Source organism: Motacilla alba, chromosome Z (assembly GCF_015832195.1).
Source record: "Motacilla alba alba isolate MOTALB_02 chromosome Z, Motacilla_alba_V1.0_pri, whole genome shotgun sequence".
Classification (NCBI taxonomy): Eukaryota; Metazoa; Chordata; class Aves; order Passeriformes; family Motacillidae; genus Motacilla; species Motacilla alba.
The window spans coordinates 58,829,477-58,848,326 of NC_052046.1; the positions used below are offsets into that span (position 1 = coordinate 58,829,477).

General features: G+C 36.9%; 1 protein-coding gene across 48 annotated transcripts in view; it reads left to right on the forward strand.

Moving 5' to 3' along the window:
- Positions 1-18,850, forward strand: part of PTPRD (protein tyrosine phosphatase receptor type D) — a 1,163,449-nt gene that overhangs the window by 707,976 nt on the left and 436,623 nt on the right. For all 48 annotated transcript variants that reach the window (XM_038124763.1, XM_038124765.1, XM_038124766.1 and 45 more), the window contains one exon: positions 1,398-1,441. The gene's annotated coding sequence lies outside the window, so the exon portion shown is untranslated. The remainder of the gene's footprint in view (positions 1-1,397; positions 1,442-18,850) is intronic.

The following is an 18,850-nucleotide window of genomic DNA, read 5'->3' on the forward strand; positions in this document are numbered from 1 at the left end:
CTTTAATTTCTAGAATCTGGAATGTGTATGTGTTTGTCAAGGAAAACCATAACTGTCTGCTGGTTTCCAGAATTTGGTTGCCTTAGAAGGGTGTAAAGCAAAATCACTGTTAAAGTAACTGTTCTTCTCTCAACCCAGGTTCTTTAAAGATTGACTAAGAAAACAATAAAAATTTTGGTAGAAAATTGAGGATGAGTAAATCCTCTACTCTGGAAAAAATAGCCAAGGAAAGATTTCCAATTAACAGAAGACCCCGTCTGTGCTATCGCAAACCCATTGCCCTAGTTTTGTGTCTGGGGGGATGGGACTCTCTGGCTTCCAAAAAGCAGGGTGTGGTTTCCTGTCAAAAACCACTGTGGTGGCATCATCTACCATTGTTCATTGTGAGCATTTTTGCAGTGAATCACCCTCTCTTTTGTATACTTCTTTTTATTAATATGATTGTTGTTGCTTTTTGTTTTTTCTCACTGCTGTTTCTAGTAAACTCTTCTTATCTCAACCAATGATCTTCACTTTTAGTGCTTCCAATCCTCAACTCCAAGCTGGAGGGGGAAGTGGGAGGGAGAGGGGGAACAAGCAATGGTGGTGTCTAGTTTGGGAAAGTCTCGGTGGGGACATCAAATTGGGCACCATTCCTAAACTACGTAAAAATCCTTGTCTATTTCTCCATCGCAAATAATGGTTCTGTGTTTTTCAATTAATTAAGCAACAGAATAGCAGTTTTTAAATCTTCAGCTGCACTTCAGGACACAAATTTAAGTTGAAGGCATTTTGCCACTGCCTTGAACTAGACAAATCCTCTGTCATTGTCAGATCCCTTGGAAGCAAATATTTCTGCTTGATAGAAAAGTGCAGCACCTTTTGAGAGGCAATTCCCTTTGAGAGCTGCCTTTATATCTCTTAGAGGGAGCGTCTGTAAGTTTTTTCATCACATTAACTAAGTATTGAATTGAATTCTTGTGTTTTCATTTTCTTAATTTGAAATTGAAAATATTTGTTGATTGCATGCAAAAATCTAAGCATAGCGCATGACTCTATAAAGTCCATTTCTGTTTCTCTTCCCACAATGAAAGTGAATATCTATTTCAGTCCACTGAAGAAGATTGAGTTTATGTTTTTATCAGTCATAATTTGAAGGATAATTCTTTTGCCTTTTGTATTATATGGATTTACTGTTACATACAATGAAACCTAAGAAAGTATGTGTACTTTTTAATTGCACAGAACTCTTTTCACATTAGAGATAAAGTACTCAATGTACAGAATGTTCTCTTGGCTTGGATTCAAAATTAATAAAAAGTAAAACTTGCTTGTGACAATTTTTAGTGTAAACTCTCTAACTACATAATTTATTATTCATATCACAAACTGTTACTTTGCCTATTTTTTTTCCTTAGGTGAGAAATTCAGTGGACAGCAGAAAAATCTACAAAGGTTCAAAGTAAGATTTCACATCTACTCACTTTCTAAGTCGTCATATTCTTTTTCCTATAAGGCCTACAGATTATTTTGTTTTGGATTTCCTGTTATAAACCACAAATGTCTTTCTAATTAGCAATTTTTATTAAATCTTGGAAATTGTATACTGTTTGAAATTCAAATTTCTCCTAGTCATAAAATAGAACATAATTATTGAATCAGTAGACTGTGTAATAAATACATAGATACCTCTTAAAGATCAGGAGTAAGATCATAGATCAGATTTTGCAGCTTTGGAAAAAAAGTCTGGTTCCTTCAGCATGACTGCTAAATTGTGCTATGAATTAAATAGAAATTTGGTGAATGCATTGAATGATAAGCAACAGCAACTAAAAAGGGTACTGTGGACTTCTAGCCTTCTGTTTTATGTACTATCTCACCCTAGCCTTTGTACCAGGAATAATACTAACCTTTAAAGGCTGAGTAAGGCTGGACAGCAATACACTCATTCTTGTGAATGCTCTGCAAGGTATTTCTATATGAGAAAGAGGTGCCAAGCTTTTATTACTCTTTCTACCTACTTTGTATAAGGTAATATGTTTGACAGGTACATATGACCTGACCTCTCTTTTTAATGAGTAAGGTAGGGCATAAACTGAAGTAGATCAGTCCTCAGTGATAAATTATTTATGACAAGTAAAGTATCACAGAAAAATTTTGATTATTTTATATGTGTACAGGAAGCCTGGCAATTTATATTACATTCTATATACTATAAAATATATGTATGACAATGTATAGGAAATTTGGTGGTGTTGGTCACACCGTAAAAGCTCAATTATTTCTGCAATCACGGGTAATCTTCAAGTTTCACACCTTAGCCTATTAAATTTAAAACTGAGACAGAAAAGTTGAAAAAGTTAGTGGGAATAATACAACTTATTTACCTGGGATTATTAAGCTATTTAGAGAACAATTAATAATGTGTGGGTACATACAGAAGAATACTAAGATGATTCTGTGCATGAGTAAGTCAGGTGAAATTCAGCATGCAGAAAATGTGAATTTATACTTCTGCAGAAAAGCAGTCCTAATATCACAAGCACTCATAATTCGAAAGTGATTTTTTTCATACTGAGTTAGATAGCTCATCTTTAAAGTAAATAAAGCAACTTGAGCAAGAGGGCAAGATGAGGAGCAGGACAAAAAAGGAGGATCAAAAATAGTAAATCAGTTAATGTGAGTAAGGACTACATATCTAGCATGCTTCAATCTGGAAGAGACATAAACTGAGGAAACCATAGAGAAGTTTATAGAAATAATGTCTGGGGTGTGAAAAGTAAAAGAAGAAACCAATTATCCATATTTTATTCCAGTACTAAAACTATTTTTCATAGTCTGAAAAAATGGAAGTAAAGTTCAGAATAAATGTAGCTTGTAGAGAAAATCTGAAACTTCTTTCAGAAAGTTATTTGGGATTAAAAATATACCATAAGCTTGAGGAAGAAAAATTCCATAAGGATGTAAATACATTGATAATCCCTCTAGCTTCGGAAAGTCCCTAAGGAGCAATCATGTAAATACATGCCTAAGGGTAGTAATACTATATAATTGTGCTGTTCTTACATTTTCCAAAATTTCCTTTACTAGCTACTTTATACCCTAGGGGTGCTATTGTATTATAAATTTGAGCATTATTGCTTTTATGGTACTGCTTATAGAATATGATACCAACTGGAAAGCAACACAAAAATATAGCAAGGGAGGTAAGTAAGTTACCAGACACACATCTTAGCCTCTCTCTAGCCTCCCTGTTTTTATGGAATTTTTATGGTCTATTTCACTCTCAGTCTTGTGTTAAATGACAGTGACAATACCAGAAGTCCAGAAAAAACTTGTTGTTAGGTATGAAGTTCCAGCAGAATTCCTCTTTGCTTAGGTAAATCATATTGCATAATCACAGCAAATACAAACTATGTTCTGTACTATCCTCAATGGAGGGAGATATTCTAAGCCATAAGAGACTTAGTGAAATTAAGCCAGAATTTTCTTCTCAGATATTCCTCACTAATATGTTTACAGACAATAATATGGAGTGAAAAGCATTAAAGATAATAAGGAAAACTGAACATGCCAAGCAAGAAAGGTTGTTGCACTTCTCAGAAAAAAATGAAATTTATGATTACGAGAAGATAAAAAAAAGATAACAGATTAACAGGATTAGGCAATTTAACTAAGAAATACCTCTGTGTTCAAAATTCAACTGGTATTATATTTTTTTAATAGAAAAATCATTATTTAATGTCTTCTCTTATGAAAATGTCTAAGAAAGTCTTCTCTTATGGAAATGTCTAATAAGACTACAGGGTTTTATATTCATATATTCGGTAGACTCATATGTCTTTTTTTTTTTTTTGGCTTGGCTTGTTTGTTTTTTTTTAATATGGAAAGAAGTAAATAATAAAAAACATAGAATAAAACAATGAAAACAGTGGATAACATGGGAGAAGCTATTCTTCCTGCAGTCATCAACACCTATCTGTCTCCTTTATTTTTATTTTCCCTATTGGCATTAGCCAGATAAGTTTCTGTTCTTTCTGGCTTATATGTTGATAAGGGATTGATGGGCACACATATCACTGTACTCCTGGCCAGGCAGCGCCCAAGGTCTGTGTTTATCTGCAGAGGTGCTACTTAACAGCATCACCCTTGATCAGTACAAAGTATTATTTTAAAATATTCCCTCTATCTCTCTGTCTTTTATGTTTCAAGCCAGAAAGAAATAATAGAGACGAAGACTAAAACAGGGCGTCTAAAGCTAATTGACTAGCATATTTAAAGTGGGTTGTGGTTGCTTAGAAACATTTATAGACTGTAACCGAAGCTTGATTATTAAATAGTCTGCAGGGCAATGTAGGACAACATGTTTTTACAAGAGCAAGATCCACAGAGAAAGATGGTTTGTGGCTTAATATTGAAAGGAAACATGTTTACAAATATTTTTTACATTTTATTTTCAAGTCAAATTAAACAACATTACTGAAAAAAATTTACAACACTTATGTCAGAGCAGTAAACTGAAATTCAGTGTCATGACAACTTACTATTTATTCTGCAAGGCCCTCTGTTAATTCCAGAAGTAATTTTTTCTACCTGGCTCCCCATGAGAGTAGGCAATTTATTTATTACAGTAAAGTGCATATCATGTAGGAAAAATCTGATTTTGGAGATCAAAGGACCCTGAGATGTGTAAAGTGTAGCAATCTTTGATTACACAGTAATATTGTGTAACAATGTTATAACAAAAATCTGGAAGGGAGGGCATACCCAAGGTCTGAACTCTGTAGAGAGGAAGGCAAACAATAGATCCTACAAACATATTGGTATTTTCAAGGCAGAAGTTTTATGAAAAGTATAAAAAATAATCTATAACCAACTATATTTGTCTGTTGAAATCTCTTTATCGAAATATTTATTTCAAAAAAACCCATAAATAATGCTTATGGTGTCATTTGTTTTGGGATCCTTCATGACAAAAAATGTTCAGTCTTTCTAAAGCACGTTTTAAATTTCTTCAAAAAGCATTAGTGAAATGTCAGGGAATTTTTATTCCCAGGTAATGCATTTTTGTTTTCCTGCTACACATGAAATTTTCATAGTTCTGTTGCAGCCATGAAGTCACTTAAAACATTGAGTCATGTATCTTATAAAAATGGACAGGTTTCTAGGAAATTTTTGTCTTTCCTGAATACAAGCAAAATTACTATGCAAATGGTCCGATGAGAGGAATTCCATCCTATCTGGTTGAAATCTACATTTAGACTTCATTGAAGTTTTGTCCATAAAAACTATAAATCACAGGAACACTATAAGAAGTCTGGCCTGTATGTGAATTAGCAAACAAAGATAGTGATTTTAAGAGAGATTTTTTTTTTTTTTACTATGCAAGTTATTGAATTATTTCTATTTACAGAAGTTCTAATTGTTCCAGAACAAAATACTGAATAGTAAAAAAGCATGTCATCGTTCCAGCCTTCTTAGTTATCAATCTTGAGAAGATGTTAGAAATGATGAAAAATATTCAGTAGGTTACTGATCAAGACTAATCTCCTCTGGTTACTTCTTGAGTTAAGATTCTGTGGAATTAATCCAATTTCTAAGCCCTGTAGACTTCTAGTACAAACTTACCTTTTACCAACACTAACTGGAACTAAATCTGAAATGAAAACAGGAAGATTATTTAGCCAGCAAATGACTGATGATAGCATCATATGAAACTCTGCCCCATGCATAATAAAATGCTGTCCCTATATACAGTGAAACACTGAAAACTGGAATTGAAAATATCATCCAATCTTTCTATTAAATTAAATCATTATTTGTTGCCGTGTTATATCAACAATATTCAGAAGTAAACTGGGTTATTCAATAATGTAGTACATCCTTATCAAATATTAATAAAATAAATAACAAAGTAAGGTTGATCTTATTTCATGTAGATTAAATATTTTGTTCATTTTATAAATTAGTGGAAAGCCTTTAAGTGAAACCATTATTGGAAAAGATATATGCAGGAGCTCTATTTAGAACATTTTCAGCTTAAGAGCTATTACACCTCAGGACAGTGATAAAGGAAATAGGCATGACTTCTTCAACCCCAGTGAGTTATAAGAGGTCGTTCCGGTTTGAAAAAAAGTTACTATTTTTGAGAAAAGGTAAGGTGTTGTTGCAACTCACTGAGACATAAACCTGTCATCAAATATTTAAGAAGGCAGAATCAGTCTTATAATTTGATATAATTTACTTACTACTTTCACATTCAAATTTACATTAAAGAAGCTCATAGATAAAACTTCTAATATTTATTAGAAAAATTATTAGGCTCCCAAGATTACAGAACTGGGCTATCTAACAGCTACCAAAGAAAAAAACTCTTGAAGTAGCTTCTGTAATTTTATACCATGTGTTCATGAAATAGCAAGAGCTCTGTAGGGAAATTTTGCATATAAGGATGACATTTAATGATGACTTAAAATTTCGTGGAATGATGAGTAAAGACTGTGTCCCAGACAGACAATTTTTTTATTCTAATTCTACTGGATCAGAAGGAAAAACCTATTATAGGTGTTATTAAAAAAAAAACAAGAACCAAATCCAACCAAAAACCAAAACACATTGGGAATGCCAAGGAAGGATATATTTCCAGTTCAGATGAAAAGATTTGCAGGAGTTTCCAAGGGAATTACGTTTACATATAAAAACAGTACAAACATTTCTGTATAAAATAAGTTGTAATTATGAACCTTTTAAAAGAATTCTTACACTGTTGTTGTCTGTAATTTGAACTAACTTGACTATACTAGAATGAAATTATAAAAAATTTTCATTGATTTTAAAATAAGAGGAACCAAGTTATCATTATTGCTTTAAAATAATACAGTAAAATTTTGTAAACATGAAAGGCCACATTTCCCTATGTCTTCAGATGGATTGTAAATGGAAATCCAGTATTTAAAAAGACTCTCTGAAATGTACCACCATCCTACAGAAAGGATGTTAGTTGTCTCTTTTCTTGAAATTCACAGGAGGCTGTTTTATCTATTAGAAACTGAGGAGGCAAGTACTTCAGACTGATACATTAAAAAGGAATGGCTTGTGATTTATCATGTTCAACATTCATTGGAAAAGACCACTAAGTCAATTGAAATACGAATAAGTACACAAGAACAAAAACAAACTGCAAGTTTTGTGCTTTCCTATGTCATTGATTAGCCCGTAAAGCTATACTCCCTGGAGTGTAGTGCACGATCATTTACCTAACCCTTTTTCATGTCTAAGTCTGCAGAAAAGCACCAGGAACTTGTTTCTTCAGCCATTTTAACTCTCATTACTACGTTCTGAATATATGACCACACAGCCAAGGGAGAGACTGTGCTCCTGGCCCACATTCAAATTCAGTGTGAATCCTTCCTACTTGCATAGAAATAGCACTGAATTCAGAGTCGGATGAGAATTTCCCTATTTTTCCTTCAAGCAGGAATGTGTAACTTTTATTGCAGTGAATATTTGGATTTGAGTTCTACCATTTATTAACTGGATAAAAGCACTAAAGTAGACCTGGAGATACTTTAAATGGGTGCAAATTGAATTTATGCTCCATTTAAGGACTGCTTCAGCCCTGATGGTGTAATGACAAAACAAAATACACAGTTTCCAGTGGTTTGAAATAAACTGACATGTTCCCTTTTTGTTTACATGAGGCAAAATTAGCTGAAGTTGTGAATCTAAACATGTTTGGGACTGATTCCATACCAGTTTTATTAAACCTGTCATTAATATACAATTTTCTTTTTTTGGATGGATTAAACTTGTAAGGACTAAAAACCAAATTATGGTCTAGACACTAGCAATTAGTGTTGCAAGTCCTGTTATCTTGCTGTGGGCACTGTGCGTCTTAATAACATGCCTAAAGTTTTAGTTTATTGTTTCCCCTAGTTGGATGCTGCTATTGGATTATTTTTTTATCCTGCGGTAATCACATACATTAGTTCATCTGACTTTTTCTCAGCTACCAAACTAATGATTATTAGACTGCTTAATAATATATTTAGTGCTGATTTTACTATTTATTAATGCAAATTTCCATTCTTTTTTTCTTCCTGTAACCACTTTGTCCCAGTTTTGTGGGAGATAAAATGTTCATTGAAGCATGATACAAGAGCAGTACATTCAAGAGCAGTTCATCACTAAATATTTCTTCATAACCATTTAACAGTGCCTGCTTGATGAAGGAGAGAAGAATTGTTAGCCCTACAATATGAAACCAAGCAACAAGAGAAGAAGTTTTATTCACCCTCTTTAAGGTCTTATATTTTTTCTGGACAAAAAAAAAAAAATTGCATCTAATTAACTGAAGAAGAGGGCAGGGATTTATGTATGATTTATGTAGAGTTTGTTCTGAAGTCCCATAAACATGAAAAGGCTAGTGTTGCTGGTATGGATCCAGTTAAATATTTTCAAAAGGAGCAAGAAAGTATTTAAACAATAAAAAGTGTCTTCTAAAGATTCAAATCTAAGCGTTACATTCTGATTTTTCACTCTGAATGGGCGAAAAATTGTGTAACGTGCTCCTATGGAGCACCAGTTAACTTTTTCTGAAAAAAAATTCACTACTAGGATCCACTGTTGAGAAATCCAATGTTCCTTTTCAGCTCATGAATCTCTATCCATACATTCCATCCCTAAACATGTTTTGGAGTATTTTAGTCAAGATAGATGAAAAATGCTCCTTTCTCTGGACTAGGATTAGTTATCCTCTACATTACATAACTCAGATAAATCAGCAATTCCTTCAAGGTGCAATTTTTGGCCAAGATTTTTTGTCCATTAAGACATGAATATTTGGACTGCAAAAAGGATGTAGATGAAAGCATCAAAGAGTCTTTAACCTATATAGAAAAATGGAAAAATTCTCTCTCTTCAATAAGACTGAAAGGTAATGGCTTATTAAACTAATTAAAATAAAGGCTGAGAGGTCAATAAATCCTTTACATACATACTGAATAAATGTACTATTTATAAATGCATTTAGGGGATCAACAATACTCAGAAAAATACAATTGGCAAGATATAATCTTGATATAAAATGAAGCAGAGATTAAAGATCAAATTCTAATAAAGAACAAAAATTAGTGGGTATTTTGTTTAGTGTTTGTGTTTTTCTTTTTAATGGTCAGAAGCGTGAATAGTGAAGGGAAAGAACCAACACCAAGATGAATTTCAATAAAACTTGCTGGTGCAAAACTTCAGGAATTGGGTTTGTTGGGCTTCAGAGGAGGCAAAAGGGAGGACAGCTGGTTGTCTCACATCTAACATTATTTCAGAATCAATTAGCTAGAATTTTATGTGCTATGCTGTGTTGATCTCATGCTCTTTGTTTTAATTTCTTGTAAGGAGAGGTCAGAAATACACTAACCCCTGCATCCCTTGTGCTGCACAGCTTGACTTTGAGGCTCAGGGGTATTAGTCTTTTACTGAATCAATGAGGAACGATCAAAGCGGCAGCAATTTCATGACATCACGGTTGTTCTCCTGGTGCTACTCAGGACCACATCCTGTTTAGCATTACTGTTGGGAATGCTGTCTGAAACTGAATTATGAACCACAGGGGAAAAACAACGTTGACCAGATTTAATGCACATTTACAAGCAGCTTACTTACAAGCAACTTACATTACTCATGCCTTCCCTTTCTTCCCTTTTTTCCTGCCACCTTCTTTTTACTTACCTTATTTCAGAACATATACAGAAAAAGATGGACATGTCCATATCACTGAAATGGCAGTAAGACTAAAATTTTTCTTTTGATGCACACAAAATTTCTTTTTACTTGGTTTCTGCGACTAATTTTAAAATGCAGATTTATGTATTGATCTCCGAAGGAAAGTGGTCAGGCATTCGGTCCATTATATGTGACTTGTTTTAGCCTCAAAATTAGCAAGACAGTATCATTCCCAATTCTAATCTCTGACTCTCATTATGATTTCACTTTTTAGCTAAAGGCTTTCTATTTACAGGAAATTGAATGTCCATTAAAAACAAAGGAACAATCCACATCTATGATTAGAAGAAAGGCAGTCAGTCATTTTTGAATAAAAGCATGACCCTCAATTCCTAAACAATCACTACCTTAATATTAGCAACAAGAGAGCCATACAATCTTAGTATGGTTATCATCCACAGAGAATTTGGAAGACTACATCTACAGTAGTATTACACTATAAATTATGCATTTCTTCCTGTCATATGGAATACTTCCTGTGCTCTGACTTCCTCTAATTATTGATGTCATTATGTCAGAAGACTTTCCTAAGAAAATAGTGTTAAAGAAATATATAAAGAAATACAGTATATAAGAAATACTGTAGTGTTTGCATCAATCATTAAAAGACTGATTAAATGTGTCTGAGAGCAATGTGTGTGCCTAATTACAATTATGTACATAAGTACTAAATGCAGTGGACCAGATTTGCGTGCTTTTGTTTAATTCAATCTGGATGTCTAGTAGATTTTCTGTAAAATATCTTCCATAAAAGAAGTATTCAATTCTTTAAGGTTTTTCCCCATATCCTGCATTATTTTTAAAGCATTTACCAGTAAGAATTTTATATAATAGTTAATTCAGATCTTCTAGATTCACAGCAAACCTAACATTAGTGCAAGGGTTTGAGGAAAGAGTTTTAAGGATTACTTCATGTTCAATGTCTCAATTTCATCACAAGTATTACACCTCACATATAACACGTAATTTTAGGGAAAAGGATACAAGGTGGTGGTAAAAACAGTCCTTTAAACTTAGTTACAGATCCTGAACATTAAATGTATGCTAGTGTTGATCTGAATGAATAAAAGCCTTGGACACCAGGTTATGATTATGAAATATACTTCTTTCTGGAAAGAGGCAAAATCACTCATCTTCAAGTAAACAGGCAATTATTTCACAGTGAAACCCCCCCAAAAATGGTGGCATGTTTACAGTGTCCAGTGGGCCACAGTGTCAGAGATACCTGTACTGGCAGAAGCATCCATCACAGGGCACGGTGCAGAGACATACTGGTGAACTTGCTTGGCTATGGAAGCAGAATACCATGTTCAGGCAGCATTGCCCCTGAGCTACTGAGCTCTGAAAAGTGCCAGGACTTGTTAGCTTACAGGCTGTGCCTTGCTAGCAGAGGTACACTGTTTCTAGATGAGAGTCGGCTTCTGTGCACCTCCCATGCTCCCTGGCGCTGCTATGGTTGCATTAGGATGGGTGAAGCAGATGCAGGTGTCGTGACTGTTATAGTGTGGGCAGCTCACTTCTTAGACTAGAAAAGGTTCCCTGTCCAAGTGCCTAAAAAATGCTGCACCGCAGCAGAAATGATATCTCAACATTGCATTAAAACTGAACATTAGCATTTGGTACATATACCAAATTAAATAAGCACTGAAATTGGAATAGTCTTAAGTGATGTATAACTAATTTTTGGGTTTGAGTTTTTTCCATGTGTCTAAACAGTTAAACAGTTTGTAGAACTAGATGGAATTTTAAAATTCCATAGCATTTGCTTATTCATATGTATGTGAATGATATTTCCTGCCTGAACACTATATTTTTAAAATTTTACTTCATTAAAAATATTTTCAGAATTACAATCTTTATCATACATATATTTTTTGTTAAATTTGGTAATCCATATCAGCATAGAGTCTCATAACTGAGCTGCAGAAAACAATGTCATCTCCTAAAGAAATTGCTTCTCTGATTATTCAGTACTAACTACTCTTAATTTTCAGGTACATATATTCAATTTTAGAGTACATCAGCATACTATTTATTCTTAGGAGTAAATATAATTGTCTTATTGCTGCTACTATTTCAAAATACTTAATGAAACACAAGAAATTAGCACACTTTGAAGATTAAATATAAAATATGTCCAATCTTATTTTTCCCAAGCAGAGTCAGGAACTCTTCTTCAAAGCATGTTTTTAAAATAGTAATTCAAGCAGTATGTTGAGAAATATCTGATTGTCTTATATTTGAAAGCAGAAAGTCAAGACATGACTAGAGTCTGCTGAGCTCCAGGAGGTAACTGTCTTCCTCAAAAATATTCTTGGATTTTCCTAATAATATGTTCATTAAGAATTACCTGGTAGAGTATACATAATGAGGCCAATTTTTTTGTTTTGTTTTTTTTAGAAATCAGGATTGGGATATTTCTTAAACTGTTTTTGCTTGGAAGACTAGCTTGTTGTGGCAGAACTGTCTTGAGACAGATAGCAAGTGAGGGATGAGGATAAAAATATGGGTTTCTATATTCTCCATTACATTTACTTAGACAGCTGATGAAACTATTAGAAAACTTTTCAATATTGTGTTTTACGTGTTGAACATTCCAGTACTCAGTCTTCTATTTATCTCTGTGGGAATCAGAAGGTAGTAAGAAGTTTCAAGTCTGCATCTATGGCCTGTGCGTGTGTCTGCTGTGTGTGTGTGTGCGCGTGTGTGTGTGTGTGTGTGTATTGTGAGCTCTATTGTTTCTTTATACTGGAAAAAGGTGCAGATGATTTTTGTTGTGGTTGTTGCTTCCTAATCTTTTCTGTTTCAAAATCAATGCCAAGGGAAAAGTGTGGTTCATATTGGATACTCAGATTTCATTTTAGGCATGAACTTTAGCTCCACTCTCAAGCTGGCCTTTAAAGGGCAACACAAATACCGAAAAAGTGAAAAATGATGCATTTGTATTCTTTTAAAACAAACAGAATTACATGTTCTTAAAATCAAAGGTCATTTCTCTTTCTAACAGTCTTTCAGCTTTCCTACTTTAGGTTCCTTCAAAAACCAAGGAGTTATATTCCATTAGTTAGTCTTCCATTAGAGCCAATAATGTTCTGAGCCTTTACGTAGTACAAACAGTATTAAGACATTGAATTGTTTTATTTAATTTTTCTGGGATTGACAAAGTGAAAAACTTGCATAATAAGTAATTTTATGCCAATTTAAAAAAAAAAAAAAAGTTAATGCATTAAAACCAGTAGAACATGATGTTTTCTTTAAACCAACAACTTTTTCTAATGAATGACATTTTCTTCTCACATTTTTCTTCCAAGTTCCTTTCAATGAGAAAAATGAGAAGGAAAAAAAAAGAAAAAAAACCACACCAGAAACAAACAAAAAACCCCACCAACAACAAGGCTTTAGCATGGTAAAACTACAGCAAATTCAAAAGAATCAGCTGTTACTGCAAGTATGGGCTTATTCCTATATTCAGTCAGCCCCACATGTTCTAAACCCTACCACAGAATCATAGCAAAGCTTAGGGTTAAAAAGACTTCTGTGATCGTTATTTCAACCATTAATCTAGCAGGGCAAACACCACCATTAAAACATATTCAAAAGCGTTACATCTACACATATTTTAAGTATTTTGAGGGATGGAGACTCAACTAGTCTCCTGGGCATCCAAACATTCCAATGTTTGACAATCCCTTTCGTGAAGAAATTTTTCCTAATATATATCTAATTTAAACCTCCCCTGACACAACTTGAGGCCACTTCCTCTTCTTCTATCACTCATTTCTTGTGAGGAAAGACTGACGTCCTCCTCACTACAACCTCCTTTCTGGTAGTTGTGAAGAGCAATAAGGGCCACCCTCAGAATTCTTTTCTTCAGGCTAAATCACTCCTCAGTTACTCCTCACAGAACCTGTGCTCCAGACCCTTCACCAGCTTCACTGCCCTTCCCTGGACGTGCTCCAGAAACTCAGTGCTTTTCTTGCAGTGAGAATATGGGATGAAGCACTTGAGGTGCAGCCTCACCATTGCCAAGCACAAATGGGGCAATCACTGCCCTGGCCCTGCTGGCGACAATATTCCTAATACAAACTAGGATGCTGTTGGCCCTCCTTTCCACCTGGGCATACACTGGCTCAGGTTCAGCCATGGGTGATAAACATGCTCCGGTCTTTTTCCACTCGGCAGGTTTCCAGCAACTCTGCCCCCAACATGTAGCTCTTCCTGGGATTGTTGTGACCCAGCGGCAGAACCCAGCACTTGGTCTTGTTGAATGTATTGAACACGGTTCCTTTCAGAATCACTACAAGAGACCTGGTTACCCATGTCACAGAAAAGGCCAAGGCACTCAACACCTTTTACCACAGTCTTCACCACCAAGTGTTCTAGTCACACCACCCATATGTGGAAGGTGAAAGGATGGAAATAGGAGAAGGAAGAACCATCCACTGTAGGAGAAGACTGGGCTGGAGACCGTTTAAGGAACCTGAAGTTCCAAAGCTCATGGGACCTGAGGAGATAATCTATAACTCCTGAGGGAACTGGCTGAGGAAGTGGGAATGCCACTATGCATCATATTGGAGAAGTCTTGGCATTGCAGTGAAATTCCCACTAACTGGAAAAAGAAAATATATTTTTGAAAAGGAAAATAAGGAAGACTCACGAAACTAAAGGCCAGTCTGTCTCATCTAAGTGTCTGGCAAGATCACAGAGTAGCTCCTTTGGGAGAATATGCTAAGGCACAAGAAAAATGAGGAGATGACTGAGGAAACATGTCTTCACAAGGAAAATCAAAACTGACAAATTTGGTGGCCTTCTATGATGATGTTACAGCAGTGGACAAAGGAGGAGTGACAAGTCATCTACCTGAACAGTACAAATCATGACAGTGTGCCATGTCTCAGCCTTGTTTCTGAATGGGAGAGACACAGACTTGACAGATGGACCACTCAGTGGATAAAAAAAAAATCTGTTGAATGATCACATTTGAAGAGTTTTAGTCAATGGCTTGATATGCAATTGGTGATTCCTCAGGGGTCTATATTGAGATCGGCATTTTTTAACATCTTTGTTGCAAAAACAGACAACGGGATTCAGTGCACCCTCAGCAAGTTTGTTGATGACACAAAGCTGTTTGGTGAGGTCAACACCAAGGGCTGGGCTACCATCCAGAAGGACCTTTACAGGATTGAGAGATGGGCATGTGTGACCCTCAGAAGTTCAGCAAGGCCAATACAAGGTGCTGCACCTCAATCAGGGAAATCCCAAGCACAAGTGCAAGATGGGCAGAAAATGGATAAAGAGCAGCCCTGGGAATGAGGACGTGAGGGTATTTGTTGACAAGAAGCTCAACATGAGTCAACAGTGTGTGCTCACATCCCAGAAAGCCAAGAGCCAAGAACCGTGACAAGCAAACTGAGAGTGGTGATTCTACCCCTCTACACTGCTTTTGTGAGACCCTTTCAGGACTACTGTGTCCAGCTCTGGGGCCCCCCACACAAATAAAACATTACCTATTGGAACAAGTCCAGAAGAGAGGTAATAATTTGACCAATAAGTGCTGGAACACCTGTCCTAAGAAGAAAGGTTGAGAGAGTTGGGGCTATTCAGCCTGGAGAAGAAAAGGCTTTAGAAGCCTTTAGAAGCTTTCCACTACCTAAAGGAGGTTTACGAGCAAGGTGGAGGGAACCTTCCACAACAGCATGTAGTTACAGGACAAGGGGGAATGGCCTCAAGCTGAAGGAAAGTATGTTCAGCTTAGGTCATAAGAAAAAATGCTTTACTGTGAGGATGGAAAGGAAACTGAAACAGCGTTGCCTAGGGACGTTGTGGACTCTCTCCCTGGAGGTGTTCAAGACCAGGCTGGATGGGGCTCTGACTGAGCTGGTCTAGTGGAAGCTGTCCCTACCCATTGCAGAAGTCTTAGAATGACATGATCTTTTAGGTCTCTTGCAACCATAACCTTTCTCTGTGTCTATGATTCTAACTTCATACAACTGAGCTTGGTTCCTTGATGCAGCCTTTTCAGAATTGTACAGATTCCTTCAGCCTGAAATCCTTCAGGCCAGTCATCAAGTCAATTTTTACCCAGTAAAGATTACACCAGTCCAAACTATGTGCAACCACTTTTTTCCAGAAGAATGTTGTGGGAAAGAATGTCAAAGCCTTCACTAAATTCCTCACAGACCACAACCACAGCCTTTCCCTCATCCACAAGGTGGGTCAGCCTGTCTCAAAACGAGTGGGATCTGCCTTTTTCAAATCAAGCGGGACCTGCGGGACCTGCCTTTTGATCAAGCGGGACCTGCCTTTTTCAAATCCCTGCTAGCTGGGCCTGATCCTCGTGTTTTCCTGCGTGTGTCGCCAGATGGCAATAAAGATGATCTGTTCCATGATCTCACCTGTCACTGAATGAGGTCAGACTGACAAGCCTGCAGTTCCCTGCATCCTCCTTCTGGTCCTTTATGTAGATGGCCATAATATTTGCTAACTTCCTGTCAACTGGCACCATCTCAATTCGCTGGAACTGCTTTCCTGCATCTGTTCACGTGCGCCCAATAGAGCCCGTAAGACTGTAGCATGTTTCACAGAAACAAATTTCAGGAAATGTGTCCCAGATTTCAAAAGCCTCTTCTGTCTAGATAAAAAGAGAAAATAAAAACGGCTGTTTTGGAGTTATCAGTTTCAGCTGAAGCTGCACTTAAGGATCTTGGAAGATGTTGAAGGAGTAACAGCTGAAGGAGTAACAGATCACCTTCAGTTCTTTAATCCTGCTGCTTTTTTTCTTATATGGACAGTTATTTCTGTACAACATCTCACTGTGCCCTGGTGCAGAAGTTTTCATCAGTTCTCATTTCCCACTGTCTCTTTTCCACTGGCTTCATTCCTAGAGGGAGTTTATTCAAACACTTCCATTCCAGAAATCTTTGAAAGGGATACATACTGGTTCTTATTTTAACTAAATATATTGGCAGATTTCTACCTTAATACAGCGATTTTTGGTATTTTATATCAAATGGTGTCAATTCATGCTTTTTAAGTATATAGGCTTTAATTTATGTGTTCAAAATTTCTGTCAAACTAGGTCCCGGTCTATATTATAGCTATTTTGGTCCAGGTCCTCCTGCTTCAAACCTAGATAAAATACAAACTCCCTGGAGAAAAGGAAAAGTAGAGAAAAGGAAAACTTTTATTACTAAAATAGTAAAACCAAAACTTAAGTATTTGGTTCCTTTCTGCTAAACTTTGGAAAGGAAAAGAGGATTCTGTGTGCAACACAGAATTTAAGTGTTTTGCTCTTCATCCCAGGCCTCTAAACACTGACAAAAATAGTAATAGTCAAAATACTCTTTCAGCAGAACGGTTATCCAACAATACCTTTGGTTTTGTGTTTGTATCTGTCAACATATTAATTGTACTTATACTACTGCGCAAATTTTTTTGTCATGAAATGCTGTCCCGTCCCGCTGTAAAAAAGGTGGTGGGGGAGGATTTTTCTGATAAATTTCTCGGATGAAAATGAAGCGAAAATGCGACAATATCGTATCTGAAAACTGTTGATTGATAAAGAAGGGAAAGTGTTCCTACCGAAGTGAGACAGACAAGACATCACAGAGGGAAAAGGAGAAAAAGAGGAACAGAAGGCAGGGGCAGCGCTACCGCGGGGGCCTGGCGCTCTGTCAGCTCCAGCACACGGAGCGGCGAGCTACGAACCGCGGTGCGTCTGCGTGCTCGGGGGCGGCTGGGCGCGATTTCCAAAGAGCAGCAGGCTGCATGTCCTTGCTGTTCCGAGCCACGGGATGCCACGGCTACGGGCATGCTCGTGGAGCAGCCGAGGGCGGCCTCTCAGGGTCGGGGCACGGCGGCTGCGGGCTGGGTGCCGCGGGTCGTGCCGCAGGCCGCTGCCGGGCAGCGTGGGGAGCGTGGCGGTGGCGGCTGCGGCTGCGGCTGGCTCTGTGAGGGGAAACAGCGAAGCACCAGGTCGTCACAGGGCGAAGGGCGAAGCTGGGCAGGAAGGTGTGGACAGCGATGCAGGACCGCAGAGAGGAGAAGGCGGACCGGGGAGACGGGCCGAGTTGACCCAACAGGCGAGCCCCCGGTCCCTCCAAGGAACCCTAAGAAAAGGGTTCCCGCTGTGCCGCAGTTAGCTGCTTTTGTGTTCCAAGGCTCCTGCCATAGCCCGATTTCCCGGGCATCTGGGCCTGTGCCCAGCGGCATGTGAGAGGGGGTTGCCTGCAGTCCGATCGAAGAGGCTTTCTCTGCCCTGATGGGCTGCCGGGCTAAGCCTCCCTGGGGACAGGGCTCCCAGCTCGGGTGTAGCCCGTACAGGAATCCTTCAACATGACTTATGTAGAGGCATAAATAAAAATCAGATTGGTCCCTCTCAGGTGCACATATTAAAAAAAAAAAATAAATCGCACACCATATTGCTCTCATTAACTATCAGCAATTATATTAAAGCTGAGATTTGTAGAAAATACTTCCACCATAGTTATGTTAATCCCAATTACCTTTTCAATGAGGAAGCAAAGCAAGGGCATAAATTATCTCCAGTACATTTGTTTAGCCTTATGGATCTGATATTTACAGACATATTACAACTTGACAATATGGGGATGTTAATGGTTCTATTTTCCTCCTTGTAAATACTATTAAAATAGATCTGAGGCTCAGCTAGGGAGATTCAAGAGTGGAATAAAAATACACAGCAATACTGATGCTAACACACTGTTATGAGGTGTTTAGCTCCCCAAATGCCATTTAATTACAATAGAAAAAAGTGCTTGAACAAGCTGTTAATCAGACCCATAGGAGTACATTTTCAGCAACACTTTATGGTTTAGACATCATACATACTCTTTTTTTACTATTTTGTCTTGCAGATAAAGTTTAAGGAAACAACTGGAAAACCAAAATATTGCTCACTATGAACTACTATATTTTTCCGTCATGCTTTATTTAGAAGTTGTAGTTCATTTTCTTTTGCATTTTTTTGTCAACATATGCCAATCACTTATACAATAGCATTTCTGACTGAGAGTTGGTTGTTGTCATTAGTTTGTTCAACAATTCTGAATCATACAGGCATAATGGCAGG